The 15,402-nt window shown below is 43.5% G+C and overlaps 1 protein-coding gene across 3 annotated transcripts in view; it reads right to left on the reverse strand.

The window, feature by feature from the left end:
• The window catches only part of TOX2 (TOX high mobility group box family member 2), a 264,355-nt gene that overhangs the window by 118,809 nt on the left and 130,144 nt on the right, over positions 1-15,402 (reverse strand). The window lies entirely within an intron of this gene.

Here is a 15,402-nt window from a genome sequence, read left to right on the forward strand (position 1 = left end):
TCCCAAAGCAACATCAGACTATCACAGTATGCTGTAGTTAATATCAAGATCATCCCAAATCAAACAGAAGGGCATTTCTCATGGCCTGAGCTTCAATTTCTATCACTAAGGTATAATGTCCTGCCTCCATCTGCTTTGTAGAACTCTCATCCACCTCAGCAGACAATTCCGTGCATGGATCAATGTTAAGGTATGACCAAAATAACTAAATTTGCAAAAAGGGCTCTAAGCTTGCTTTTTGAAAGGATATTTGCATGCATAAATCTGGTAGTAATACATACAACTGCTGCATTTGTGAGTACAAATGCTTCTTTGGACACACAAATGAGTGTGCAATATTTATGACTGGGATTTTCAAAGGGGCTTAAGGGAAATCAGCACTCCGCTCCCATGGAAAGTCAGTGGTATCTGAGCACCAAATTCCTTTAGACTCCTTGGAAAAACCCAGTATTTATCTACCAGTTGAGAGACCTATTCAGAAATGTAGCTGTAGCATCTTTTTTTAAAAAATGAGTCTCATTTGACTGTTCCAGGCATGGAGACGTGCCCATATTTACTTCATTGTGCAAAGATATTTAAGAATAAAAATACCTTTAACTAGCTCTTTTCCTGATGACACTACCTTGAAGAAGAACACAAATGTGCAGATAGTTTTATCGTGATCATTTCCAGTTCAGTGGGATTTATTAAAACATTTCCCTGACCTATGTTAAAAATTAATCTGAAATTGCACCCCTGTAATTCTCCTGAGACAAAATATATTAGATCTACAGTAAATTTAAAATAAATGTGAATCTTGCAATAAGATTGTTAATTGTGGTATGGAAGAACATAATAATAAGTTCTATTTTAAAGAGAAAGCTTATTTTAAAGATATCCTACATCATATATGACTATACTATATGAAATTCTGTTTATCCCTAGTGTTATACACATGGATTTTAAGATCAGTTTCCAAGATCACCTAGTTTCATGGTTGGATTTTGATTTAATACTTGATTTAAGACCAGAAATTCACGTGTGTAAAAATGGTTAAACACTGTAGACTATTAAGCCATTGCCTCAAAACTCTCACACAAATCCTCACCTTCCATCACCCCAGATTAAAATAATAATAAAATAAAAGATTTATGTAACTTGAATTAAAAAGTCTTCATGAAACGCAGCAGAGAGCAAGTGAAGAAGAGGCTGTCTGGAATCTCATTATGAAGCACCAGTCGGAGAGGGCATGAGCTTGAATGTCCTGGCACTTTCTTTGGAGAGAAACATTGACTGCAATGGTACCATCCCTTCGTCACTCTACACAGAGGTGCAGGGAGTTTAACATTTTCATTATCCTTAGCTAAGGTGATTCCCCTCCCTTTTTTGTCTCCCCTATGTTGTTCACATGATACCATTGCAATAAAGATAGTAATCAGAGAACTTATTGTGGGGCCAATCCTGTGATTTATATGCCCTCAAAATTCCCATTGACTTCACACTGTGTACACAAGAAATGGGGGCTCAAGGTCTATACTACTATATATTAGTATCAACACAGTTATCAAGTGGAGATTCCAGTTCAGTTATTCTTCCAGTCAGCTTGTCTAGCTCAGATATTACATTGGAAGGGGCGGGGATGGCAGGCTGCACATAAAAGAGTATAGGGCCGATGGATTCCATTTAATAGGGCTGGTAGTTAGTTTTCATTTGGGTTACACAGTTTGAAGTGCACGGATTCTTTCCCAGATATTTAAGAGGATTTTGTTCCACGGTATACAGAGAGGGATTTGAATTAATCATTGCACAGCAAACTTCTTCCAACTGGTTTATTTTGGAATCAGGTATATAAGCAAGTGGCTTTGCTGTACTTAGTTAAATTATGTAAAATCCACTCCAAGTTTCCTAAAGCGCTCTTCAAAAATACAAGTTTCTTATGTTTCTGCTGAGCAGCTTGCTAAAAGGCTTTGAGGAGGTTTTGTTAGGAGTATGGAAAACCTGTCATCGCGGCTCACACCCCCTGCGCATTTCTGTCTCCTCATTCTATTCAACTCAGAAAACAAGAACTGTCTAAATCACAAAGCTTTCCGAATCACTACAGTATTATGCAGTCATATCAAAATAAGGATCAAAGCAGTACACAATCAGAATCAGATTAGACAATATCCAATCAACATAATCAGACTTCACGCCTGCAACCATTCACACCATATCAGCTAAGAACAATTTTCCAAGCCTATATTTACTCTATATGTGTTTTAAAAAGACAGCTAGAAAAATAAGACAGAGATTCAGTAGACAGATACTGTATATAGGTGGAATCCATGATGATGATGTATTGTAATACACACTGTTTATTTTCACGTTTGGGATGACTGAATCCATACTCACAAGTGGTGGTTTAAAGTTACCACTGAAGAAATGCTGTCCTCTAAAACTCAGTCTCTACTTGTCAGTCTACTTGTCTCAGTAACAACCAACTACCATTTCCTCATCAAGTGTGTTACACAACATATTTTGCATGTTAATGTTATTTTAGATTAAATTATGCAGTAGATTATGCATTATAATATACACTACAGATTACATTATAAATTACGTTAAATGTTACTTATTTACTATCACAAACTCCCTCCCCCCCCCCCGGTTTATGTTCAAACCCATTCATCCCACCAGGGACTGAAAGATGTCACCACAGTGAAGCTCAACTTCCCTAAAAGGCGGCTTGCTCTAGTATACTATAAATGCGGAAGACGTAGGATTTTCCACTTTCAAGTATACGGAGTTCAGCTGAAGCGAGGAGCCTGAATCTGCACGACTCCCATCGACTTCTGGGGGGGAGAGGAGAGTTGGGTGCAAAGTCCCTGCTTTATTCTGCAGTAATAGGCGCATGTTAAAATTAAGGTTGCTACCCATCCAGTTTCTACCCGGACAGTCTAGTTTCTGGCTTCTGTGCCAGATTTTCAGGGTCCTGGCAACCCTAAATGGCACCTGAACCAAAGGCCCAGTTACTATGGGACAGAGGGAGGCACCAGGCAGGGGTGGGGCCTTGGGGGAAGAAGCAGAGAAGGGGCGGGGCCTCATGGGAAGAGGCGGGGCTTTGTGGCGGGGTTCAGTTACCAGGAATTAGAAAGGTGGCAACCCTAGTTAAAATGAAGTGATGATGCCAAGGATCCATGTATCTTTCCAACTTTGCAATATCTCTGCCATATGGTAAAATGGCTGCATCTCCCCCCACCCCCTTGTACTTCTCTCTTCATTGTATTCAGACCCTTTCATATCTTTATGTGATGTTGGTAATGGAGCTAGAGTTCAAGGACCATGTCCAGTATGTTCAACTCTTATGGAACTAGCTAATCCTTGTGTAGACTGTATCTGTGCAGAAACTCATTCTAGGGTCTTTGTGGGAGGGGAGCCACAAGGCGGTACTGGGAGAGATGTAAAAAATATTTTTTACATCTTGTTTTTAATTGCAATTAAATATAAACTTGTTTCAAAGTTAAAGTGTGAATTTATGACTCTGAATTTCGAAGATTCAGCTTACCCTATAGCCTGGCTAGTTTGTGACTTTAAAACTAGAGCCCAGCAGGATGCAGAGGGGCTACAATACAAGGGTAGCTATTGAAAGGATTCTGGCTGACTCCGACAGAATTCAAGCTGCAGCAGCCTCTCTGCCATCCTTTCAGCAGGTACCACATGCCTTCCCCTCCACAGGACACCAGGGCAGCCATGATTCCACCCCCAATTTACCATGCCCATTCCACTTTTGCAAAGGTAACACTGCATGGGCTGTTAAGAGGGAGCAGTGCCTCTGATCCCTAGTGAGATCATACCCCTCTCTCATAGAGCATAGAAATGTCGGGCTGGAAGGGACCTTGAGGAGTCAAGTCCAACTCTTGGGCTAAGGCAGGGCCAAGTAAACCTAGACCATCCCTGGCAGGTGTTTGTCCCACCTGCTCTTAAAAACCTCCAGTGATGGGGATTCTACAACCTCTCTTAGAAACCTGTTCCAGAGCTTAACTACCCTTAGAGTTAGAAAGTTTTTCCTAATATCTAACCTCAATCAGCCTTGCTGCAGATTAAGCCCATTACTTCTTGCCCTACTGTCAGTGGACCTGGAGAACAATTGATCACTGTCCTCATTATAACAGCCCTTAACATACTGGAAGACTATAAGCCCCCCCATCCCCGAGTCTTCTTTTCTCAACACTAAACATGTCCAGTGTTTTTTTAATCTTTCCTCAGAGCTCAGGTATTCAAAACGTTTGATCAGTTTTGTTGCTCTCCTCTGGACTCTCCAACGTGTCGACATCTTTCCTAAAATGTAGTATCCAGAACTGGACACAGTACTCCAGCTGAGGCCTCACCAGTGCCAAGTACAGTGGGACACATACTTGCTATGACTTACATGCAAAACTCCTGTTAATACACCCAAGAATGATATTCACCTTTTTTCCAGCTGTATCACATTGCAGACTCGTATTCAATTGTGATCCACTATAATCCCCAGATGCCTTTCAGCAGTACTACCACCCAGCCAGTTATTTCCACATCCTGTACAACACTACAGCCTATTCTATTGACCAGTATAAATAAAAGTGCACTATAAAATGGACAGTGGTAGTGTCTGAATCCTACATCTGTCACCTTAATTTTGGCAGCCTGAACAGGCACTGACAAATCAGTGGATCCACCAGCTTTGTTAGAAGAGGATTTTCTCCTGCAGCCTCATTGTTGTTGGTTGATCAAGGAGCCTATTTCCTGTTTCCTTTGCACCCAAGCACAGTATCAGTAAAGCCTGGGGCCGTTCCAGCCCGTGTAGTATCTTTCATGCAAACTGCAACCCCAAACACTTTATCGAGTAGGTTCACTAACAGCTGAGGGAGACACAAATGAAGAGGAAGGAGATTTTCAAAGGCACAAATAGCAAGTAGGCAATTAATTCCCAGTCACTTTCATGGGGGAAAAGAGATGCACCAAGCTGAGCTTGGTAAGGAGAGTTGAGGAGGTGCGGAGACGCAAGGGGCTGCTCCTGACCGCACACACCAGTGGCCTGACTGGGGATGAGCAGAGAGGATGCCAGAGCTGGAAGAGGGTGGGGAGCAAGGAGGGCAGTCAGCTGGAGCAAGTGTATGAAGTCCATGGGGAGAGGGAAAGGGAAAGGGAAAGGGAAAGGGAGAAGAGAGACCCAATGCAGGCTCTGTTAGGCTGGCTACAGAAAGTCCATGGAAGGTTGTTTATAAACAGAGGGAGATTTTGAATTGCACAGAGGGCAAGTGGGATTGTTTCAGGAAGGTGGCTGAGAATTCATGTTTCTTTCATGTATATTCAAGCAGCCATGTTCTGTACATGCTGAGGCCTGGGGAGCAGGAACATAGGGAGGTCTTAGGGCAGGGAACTGCAATTGCCAAGATAAAGGAAGATGAAAGCTTAGAAGAAGAGTTTAACCTGAGGGAGCGGCGTGCCCAGGTGATGCTACAGAGTTGGTGATAAGCATATTTTGCAGATGGAAGAGAAGAAGGGTTCATGGTCAAGGATGACACCAAAGCTGAAGACAGTGAGAGTTACTGGAGGGAGGTCTGAATTGCGAGGGGGAACAGGGAGTTGTGCTCAACTCCCAATCACCTTTGTAAACGAGAATTAATTGGTCCCATTGAAAAACTGCTCCCTGTAAAATGTCAGAGGAAGCGATTGCTGACAAAATCAGGTTCATCTCAGGATTCAGGTGGCTAGAGAGCAACTCCTACCAGCTCATTGGTTCGAAGGGGGTAGGCAATACACAGAAGAGCCCAGAGTGCCTTCGCTGACCTAGGGGGAGGCATCATTCAGAGGGCCCAAAGGAGAGGCTAGGGAGGTGGAGGATCTTATTCTGGAGATGGAGGAAATGCTGAGGACAACAGAGATCCTGAGGAGCTCAGTGAAAAATGAGGATGTCGTCAGTGCCCCAGGAGTTAAGAGCCTGACTTTCTTCTAAGGCTTAACCACTTTCCCTTTTTGTGCCCACCATTTAGGTCACTTAGACATCAAAGATCCTGAAGTGCGAGTACACTCACGTGTTTGGACATTACTACAGATACCTTAAACCGCATCTGCAAATTACTGGGGGCGCAAGGGCAGATGCCAGGATTTTTCCATTAAGATAACTTGGGCCCAAAGACTAGTGAGTTTGAAGCAGCACTGAACCTTTTCAATGCAAACATCTAACACTGTTGTAACACAACATAAGCGTATGTGACAAAGGAACATGCTGCTTCTGCTGCTTCCAATGCTGGAGAGAAACAATTGCAGTTCTGTTCTGCTCTTATCAGCGCGCTGCACAAGGCAGCTTCGTGGAGAGGTTAGGTAGGCGGGATGCTGGAATCAGATCTCCCCTTCAGCAGTCAGACTGGACATTCAGCTGCTCCAAAATCATTGCACATGGGAACGTTGTGGTACAGACTGCAAGAAAAGTGGGAGGAACTTGTGCCAATAAACAACTGTCCTGTCTTGTCTCCTGCAAGCACAGAACTTGCTGGGCCACATAGCTCTAGAGTGCCAGGCAACTTTTCCTCATGTGTTAACCCCGGATTTGCCTGTTTCTGCCTTCTTGCCAATTATAGGCATCATCACACATGGCTTACAGAGCATGTTGTTGGACAGGTCCCAGGAAAAGGGAAGTCCCCACCTCCCTCTTAATAAATTAACCTGAAGCACCATGCCATCCATTCTACTTCTCTTCCTGGGTGGGTACAAGGAGCCAGCAGACATCTGCCCTGAGGTATGGAAAGACCATTTCTGTGGAATTACTCTCCTCTTTCATGACACTATAGAAGCCTCCCAGCAAGGGCCCTGTGTGATGCATGATCTAGGTTTGGGGTGTGAATGGGCTCTGGGGAATGTTTTTGTTAGTGACATCATAGCTGCCTGCATCCCCAGCTACACAGGAATGTGGTGGGTATGTGAAAGATGACTCAGGTACCTTTCTCCTCCATGCTGTGGAACCTACTGCCCTTTCTGGGAGGGGCTCCAGGTCCAGCAACCTGTGGGGAGTCCATCTTACCATCATAAAAAGAGATGGGCTGTTAGGAGGCTGGTGTGGTCACTGCGGATTGCCTGTACCTCTTCTGACTGCCTGAGATGTACATGGTTCTTCAAGGATCTGCTCTGTTGGGGGCCTGAACCCCCAGCTGCTTCCTCCATCCATGTGCCAGAGCGAGAGAAGCAAAGCTCTCTCCCTGACAGATAGGAATGGGTAGAAAGCACTGAGAAGAGAACCTTGGAGTTTCCCATCCCTGGTGCATTAGCAGACCACAAAGGGGACAGTCTGGTCCACAATGACCAGATGTAGAAAACTGCAGCATGAATGCAACATTATAGATGATATTTAATTGCTCCAAAGTCAGTCGTTCTTTAGTGGAGCTGGTTGGAATATGGGGAAAAAAATTGGCCAAAAAAATTCTAAAGAAAACAAGAAGGTTTTTTTTGTTTGTTTTTTTGAAATGGTTGAAAATTTTTCACTGTTTTTTTTTTAACTTGGATTTCTCTCACCCTCCAGTTTCCCAACAGTGCAGAATAGAATGTGTGTTCCTGTGAACAGATCATAGGTTTGGGAGTCAGGAGCTCTGGCCTTTGTTCCCAGCTCTGCCCATTTCTCTCACGCTGTTGCAGTCTAACAACGTTGCCATGTGTGACAAGCACCCAAAACAAGAAAAAGTTATTCACACACGAAACTAAGAATGCCGTGGGAGTCCTTCCTTCAGCACAAATGGCTCTAACACAGTGGTTCTCAAACTTTTGTACTGGTGACTCCTTTCACATAGCAAGCCTCAAAGTGCGACCCACATTATAAATTAAAAAACACTTTTTTGTATATTTAACACCATTAAAAATGCTGGAGGCAAAGCAGGGTTTGGGGTAGAGGCTGACAACTCGCGACCCCCCATATAATAACCTCGCGACCCGCTGAGGGGTCCCGACCCCCAGTTTGAGAACCCCTGCTCTACCACCTCAGCTGCATGATTCTTAACTGCTGACGTCAACCATTTCAACAATCAACCTGTGAAAGGTATGGAGCTTTGAGACTAAAATGAGTGACATTCCTTGACATGAGCTGAGGGATATGGTTCCATTGCTAACTCACAGCATGACCTGTGGGAGAGTTCCGGGGCTATGTCTGTCGGCAGTCGGTTTCTGTGAATCCATGTTGCATTTCAGCCTCCATTTTGGCGGTGTCCTTGCCTGTACACTGTAACCCTCATGCTGGATTGTATCATCACTCTGTTGTTAGTGAGCCTAGTGCCTAGATGTCTGACTCTGCATGAGAGCCAACAAAGGGGCATCAACTTCGAACAACCCTCCACAATGGGAACAACGGATTTGCCAAAAAGGGAACCAGGCTAAAGGAAGCTGGTTTTCCCAGTTTGTCTCCAGGGAGGCTGGGACTTTAACCACCTACCCAGGGCTTTGAAGACGGTCAGTGACAGAGTTGTCTGAAACTTTAATGACAGAATGTGACCTCTTTCCCCATCAGAACATTGCCAGGAAGCAGGAGGTCGAAGGCAGGAGGGGACTACCCACCTCACACATGGACTGGTCCCAGGACCTCACAGAAGGAGTGAGCATAGACATAAGGTGGAGCATGTAGGTGTTGATTTTGCATAGATCTGCATAGCTCCAGTACTGCTAAGAGTAAAGTGAGTGTGTGTGTGTAAAAAATTCCTGTGCAAAGCCTGTGGGTTCCTTGCTTTATCTGCTATGTGTCCCCAAAGAGTTAAGTGACACACCCAACTGCCAATGAGGATGGAGCTCTGGGAGATTGTAGCTTTCAGCACTGGTCTCTGGCACACCCAGTGGGCTGGGAATAATGGGGATCCACAGGTTGGGTCCAATACAGCAGACCTGAGACTGTCCACAAGGGGGAATCTCAGCAAGGACTGTAATAGCTGGATTTTGAGAGATGCTAAGATCTCACAGCTTACATGGACCTTATGGGAGTTGTGGGTGCTTAGAACCTCTGAAAATTAGACCCTTAACCTTCCTGTGCCTCAGTTTCTCCTCATATGGAAAATGGGGACAGTAATGCCCTTCTTTAAAAAGCATTTTAAGATCTACAGCTAGCCAGCCTCATCTCAGCATGTTATTGGTCACAGAGAAGACAACCTGACCGTGAACCTGGGAACCAATTCTCCTTTGTAACACGCCAAATATCCAGTGACCCCAATTCTCCACTGAGTCATGTTCTCTGTGATTATCTGCTAGGATCCAGGAGTTTCAGACAATCTCAAAGAATATTATTCACAGTTAGAAGGGGAGATTTTCAGCATTATTGCAGGTAAATATTTGCCCTGTGAAATAATGTTCACAGGCAAACTTGAGTATGAGAGAGAAAACGGCAGAGAATTTATTTTCGGTGAGCTGCAAGGAACCATGGAGAATGGTGTGATCCACCCCACCCTAACACCAGAGACAATGCAAAATGGGATGGACTGTGTGTTCACAGAATCATAGGACTGGAAGGGACTCCGAGAGGTCTTCTAGTCCAGTCCCCTGCACTGAGGCAGAACTAAGTATTATCTAGACCATCCCTGACAGGTGTTTGTCTAACCTGCTCTTAAAAAATCTTCCTTTCATTTCCTAACAGGGGCTGCTTTTAAGATACAAGAAAGCAGCCCCAACACACACTCCTCTACACAGCTCTTTACTAGCACAATCTCTCTACTCATTTCCCATGTGATGTGTTCTCCCTTGATTTTAAAAACTAGTCAGGTGGAGTCAAGGCAGCAGATCCTCAGGTCCACTCCAACTGCACTTGGAGCATGACCTAACAAGTGGGGGAAAGGAGTCTCAAAGCATCCTATTCCCCATCCCCCAATCCTAGAGCCAGGTCAGCCCCTGCCCTAATTTAGAGCAGCCTGAGGCCTTCTCTTAATTACAAGGCTGTAACAGCCCCCTGGGGCCATTCCATTGCTCCCAGATTGTGGGAGTGCAGGGTTGTTCTGCCTCCAGCCCCTCCTGCCTCCAGCCCACCTGCAACACAATCCTTATGCCGGGGGAGCTAGGAACAGGCAGCAGAGAGCTGACTCCCCATGGCGACAAGGCATAGACCCAGAGGCCTCCCTCTGAGCCAAAGGGCAGGTTCTCTTTCACCAGGAACATCTAACTTTGTGAGTGGACCAGAGAAAGGATTTCAGGAGAACAATCAGGAAAGCGGTAGGTCTGAAGTTTCCTTTCTTCTCTTCCTTCTCCATCCTCCAAGGTCAGAAGGCTTGCTGACTGAAGTGTAGAGACAGTCCAAAAGAGGAGAAGCCAGAGAACCACACAGCTAGCTAACGCATGGGGTTTACACTTTCCTTCTTTCCAACAACAAATATATAACATGTCACTGGCATATTGCCTTAGTAGCTAAGGGAGAATAAATATCTAACACTGTCTATACAATGAACTATTTACTGCTGGGGTATTGGTGAAGTTTACCATAAACTGTTTGTGGCAGCTATTCCAAAAAATCATATCATGAAACTTCAAATCCACATACAATCCTCAGCACATACTAAATAGTCAGTAGACCGGGGGAGGGAGGGAGGGGGAGAGGCGTTGGCAGGGACTTGCTTAAGAGAGGGGCTTGGCAAACATGGGCCAAATGAGGAGAAAAGAGGGTTGAACCATCATGATCAAGTGAAAGGCCCAAGTTCACAACTGAATGACATCAGTTTTCCCAAGACATCTTTTCCCACCCTCCTAAAGTCTGATTTCCATGTCCATCTTTGATTTATCCAGAGTCTAAGGCAATGAGATTTCACTAACCTTGGCAGATTTACAAGGGTAGCATTTTGGCAATTTTGCTTGGAGTGATATGGTGCTGTGGACCAAGTATACCAGACAGAGACAGAAACACTGGTAATAATGGTGGCAGGTGGATGCTATAGACTGAAGAGAAATGAGAGGAGTAAAAGTGTGATCACTATGGATGTCAATGGAAGGACACACTGCTGGTAGAGAAGCAGTGGGCAGGGGAACATGTCCCTTCATGTCCCTTTGGCATGATGTCTCTGCATAGTACTGATGGAGAAGGGGATCTTCTTTAACATCTGGGATTTCAAAACTTCAGTGCCAAAGAACTGCAGCAGCACTGATTTTCTGCATCAGCAGTTCTGTGTGTTGGGAATGGAAATTGATTTGCTTCATCTTAGCGTGTGGAGATCTAGCCTGTTCTCCATTGATGTATATGGAACAAGAAATAGGATACCTTCTGCTATATTTAGATTACACTCTGAAATACGCATAGATCCACGACCCTTCCTATAGTCACATATGTGAATTGTAGGGCCTACAAAATACATTGAGTAGAGTTGGTCGAATACTCTAAAGAGGCATTTGTGAATAGTCACTCATATACAAACTGCTAATTGTCTTTGACAGTATTCACTGCTCCTTTCCCTCAGTGGCGGCAAATAGACTCATAGACTTTAAGGTCAGAAGGGACCATTATGATCATCTGGTCTGACCCCCTGCATGCTGCAGGCCACATGACCCTTCCCTGGACTCTGCCATTGAAGTCCCCAATCCTGTGTTTTAGTGACCTCAATCGGCAGAGACCCTCCTGCTAGTGATCCCTGCCCCATGCTGCGGAGGAAGGCGAAAAACCTCCAGAGGCTCAGCCAATCTACCCTGGAGGAAAATTCCTTCCCGACCCCAAATATGGCGATCAGTACTACCCCGAGCATGTAGGCAAGAGTCTCTAGCCTAGCTATTTACGTACCATTGCTTGGTTTTCCTCGGCTACTATGTTTTACCATTAAACCATTCCCTCCATAAACTTATCTAACTTAATCTTAAAACCAGACAGGTCCGTCGCCCCCACCGTTTCCCTCGGAAGGCCGTTCCAATATTTCACCCCTCTGACGGTCAGAAACCTTCGTGTAATTTCAAGCCTGAACTTCCCCACGGCCAGTTTATATCCATTCGTTCTCGTGTCCACATTAGTACTAAGCTGGAATAATTCCTCTCCCTCCCTTGTATTTATCCCTCTGATATATTTAAAGATAGCAATCATATCCCCCCTCAGCCTTCGTTTTGTCAGACTAAACAACCCAAGCTCCTCTAATCTCTTTTCATACGACAGGTTTTCCATTCCTCTGATCATCCTAGTCGCCCTTCTCTGCACCCGTTCCAATTTGAGTTCATCTTTTTTAAACATGGGAGATCAGAACTGCACACAGTACTCTAAATGAGGTCTCACCAGCGCCTTATACATCGGAAGCAGGACCTCCTTATCCCTACTAGATATACCTCGCCTAATACATCCCAAGACCGCATTGGCTTTTTTCACCGCCACGTCACATTGTCGACTCATAGTCATCCTGCGTTCTACAAGGACCCCTAGGTCCTTCTCCTCTTCCGTTACTTCTAACCAATGCGTCCCCATCTTGTAACTAAAACTGTTATTAGTCATCCCCAAGTGCATCACCTTACACTTTTCACTATTAAATTTCATCTTATTTCTGATACTCCAATTCACAAACTCATTCAAGTCTCCCTGCAGAATATCCCTATCCTCCTCTGAATTTGCAACTCCTCCCACCTTCGTATCATCCGCAAACTTTATCAGCCCACTCTTGCAATCGGTTCCAAGGTCAGTTATAAATAGATTAAATAAAATGGGTCCCAAAACCGAACCTTGAGGCACTCCACTAGTAACCTCCCTCCAACCCGACAGTTCACCCTTTAATACGACCCGCTGCATTCTCCCCATTAACCAATTCCTTATCCACCTCTGGATTTTCATATCTATCCCCATGTTTTCCAGTTTAACCAATAATTCCTCGTGGGGTACAGTATCAAACGCTTTACTGAAATCCAGGTATATTAGGTCCACCGCATTGCCCTTATCTAATAAGTCCGTTACTTTCTCAAAGAAGGAGATCAGATTCATTTGGCACGATCTGCCCTTCGTAAAACCATGTTGTAATTTATCGCAATTGCCATTAACCTCTAGGTCCTCAACTAGTTTCTCTTTCAGAATCTTCTCCAGCACCTTGCACACTACAGATGTTAAACTAACAGGCCTGTAGTTACCCGGATCACATTTTTTCCCTTTCTTGAAAATAGGAACCACGTTGGCTATTCTCCAGTCTAACGGGACCACCCCCGAGTTTACAGATTCATTAAATATTATCGCTAATGGGCCTGCTATTTCCTGCGCCAATTCCTTCAATATTCTCGGATGAAGATCGTCCGGTCCTCCCGACTTAGTCCCATTAAGGCGTTCAAGTTTTGTTTCTACCTCGGATGCGGTAATCCCCCATCCTGTATGCCCCTCTGTAATGGTGCTAGTATCCCTAATACCTTCATTGGCTTCATTAAACACCGATGCAAAATATTCATTGAGATATTGCGCCATGCCTAGATTATCTTTAATCTCCTCTCCGGCTATAGTCTTCAGCGGTCCCACTTCTTCTTTCTTTGCTTTCTTCCTATTTATATGGCTGTAAAACCTTTTACTATTGCTTTTAATTCCCCTAGCTAGGTCCAACTCTACACGGCCTTTGGCCTTTCTCACTCTATCTCTACATTCTCTGACTTCACTAAGGTAAGTTTCCTTACTGATCCCTCCCCTCTTCCACTCTTTGTACGCTTTCTGTTTTTTCCTAATCGCTCCTTTGAGTCGGTTGCTCATCCAGCTCGGTCTAAATCTTCATGTGCACAAGTTTTTGTTCAAGAGAATGTTGGTGGAAGGGGAAAGGGGCACAAATACTTGTGAAGAAGTACATTTCCCCTGGAACTGTTTGCACGGTTCCAAACTATGACATGAAAATTACCTTTCTGAGGATTTTAAAGGGAAGGCTAATATCAAGCTTATAATGGAAGGCAAGTCTCAACTTTAACTATGGCTCCTCTGAATAATACCAATTGTCAATGGGATCTAAAAGCCCAATGACTGGGTATAAATAATATGTGGTTTTTAACCATGCACGAGTTATTTATGGGGTTTTTAAAGGATAAATTTAAATAAAATGAAAGCCAGAAAATGTGTTGTCAAAACTGTCTCCGATCTGAACGTCCATATCTGTACTTCATTTACACTGGTGTGAATAGGGAGGAAGAGAGATGATGATGACCAATCATCTGTATTGCAGATACACCCAGAGACCTGATCAGGGCCTCCTTGTGCTAAGTGCTGTACAGACGTGATACGAAAGAAAGTCCTGGCCCCAAGGCATTACAATCTAAGACCCTGATCCTGCAAGACTTACGTTGACTTCTGGACTACTCAATGTGCAAGAGCTTAGCACATGAAAATCTTTGGCAAATCAGAACCTACCTAAAACCTTACAATATAAATAAGCGCTTACACTGAACGCTGACTTTGATTTTCCAAGCTCCAGCTGACTTTCATCACAATCTCAAATGGAAAATAAAAAAAAAATGTTGCTATGTACAATTTGTAGCAAAATAAACCAATCCTATTGTAGGCTTAAACAGTCTCTCTACCCCTTCCCTTTTTTTAAACAGTATCTTATCCAGAACTGAAATCCTGTCAGATAGAGTGGATAGCATAGAACTATAACTTCTTATTATGTGTATAGTGATTTTATGAATTCAGTGGGGAATGAAATGCAATTTTGTCAGACTTGTCTGTGTTCATAATGACCAAGTCAAATTAATCATCGTGGATAATACTCTTGTGTCAGCCATTCAAGAGATTTTTTAATAGAATTTTTCTGATTCATGTCTTGCAGTACATCAGATCTGTAGTAGTGCAGCACTTCTAAAAATCAGTGCAATTATGGCTTCTTGTTGGCCTGTCATTTTCCTGGAATAAAAATGTCTCTGCAAAAGTCACATACTGTATATAAACCAAAATGAAAAACAAAAATATAGTTACAATTAGACTTGATTTTTTTTTTTTTTTTTAAAGATTTAATGTCTTTTGGAGCCCATTACTTACAGGCAATATATAAAGGTACAGTGTGTGATGCTGAAGATGGGCTGTTTTATCACAACACATACCAATTTTGTGCTGGTTGCCATTCTTCCTTTTATTGCTCTGTGAATTAGTGTTTTTGTGGGCATGAAAATGATTATCCCATAGAATAAACATAGAATAGGTAATGGGTTTACAGTCAAATTATTGTGTTTATTAAAAATGTATCCAGGAAAGTCCACACAGGTCCCAGAGGGCTCTTGTTCAGGAAAATCTCTGGTTCAAGGAAAGGTTACAGTTACCATAAACACAGATAATACATGCATGAAAGCAGCAATGCAGCATGCAATGGTATATAAAGGATTAGTAATGCTACTTTTATCCTCTTGTGTGAGGATAGAGACCTAGAATTCCCCAGTGACAAAGCCAGAAATGAGTTTTGGAAGTAGTTACCCTCAGGAATAAAGAGGAAAAAATTGTAATCCATCACAGTTCCCAACCTTCCCTGCTTTTATTACTAG

Source organism: Malaclemys terrapin, chromosome 12 (assembly GCF_027887155.1).
Source record: "Malaclemys terrapin pileata isolate rMalTer1 chromosome 12, rMalTer1.hap1, whole genome shotgun sequence".
In the NCBI taxonomy this organism is placed as follows: domain Eukaryota; kingdom Metazoa; phylum Chordata; order Testudines; family Emydidae; genus Malaclemys; species Malaclemys terrapin.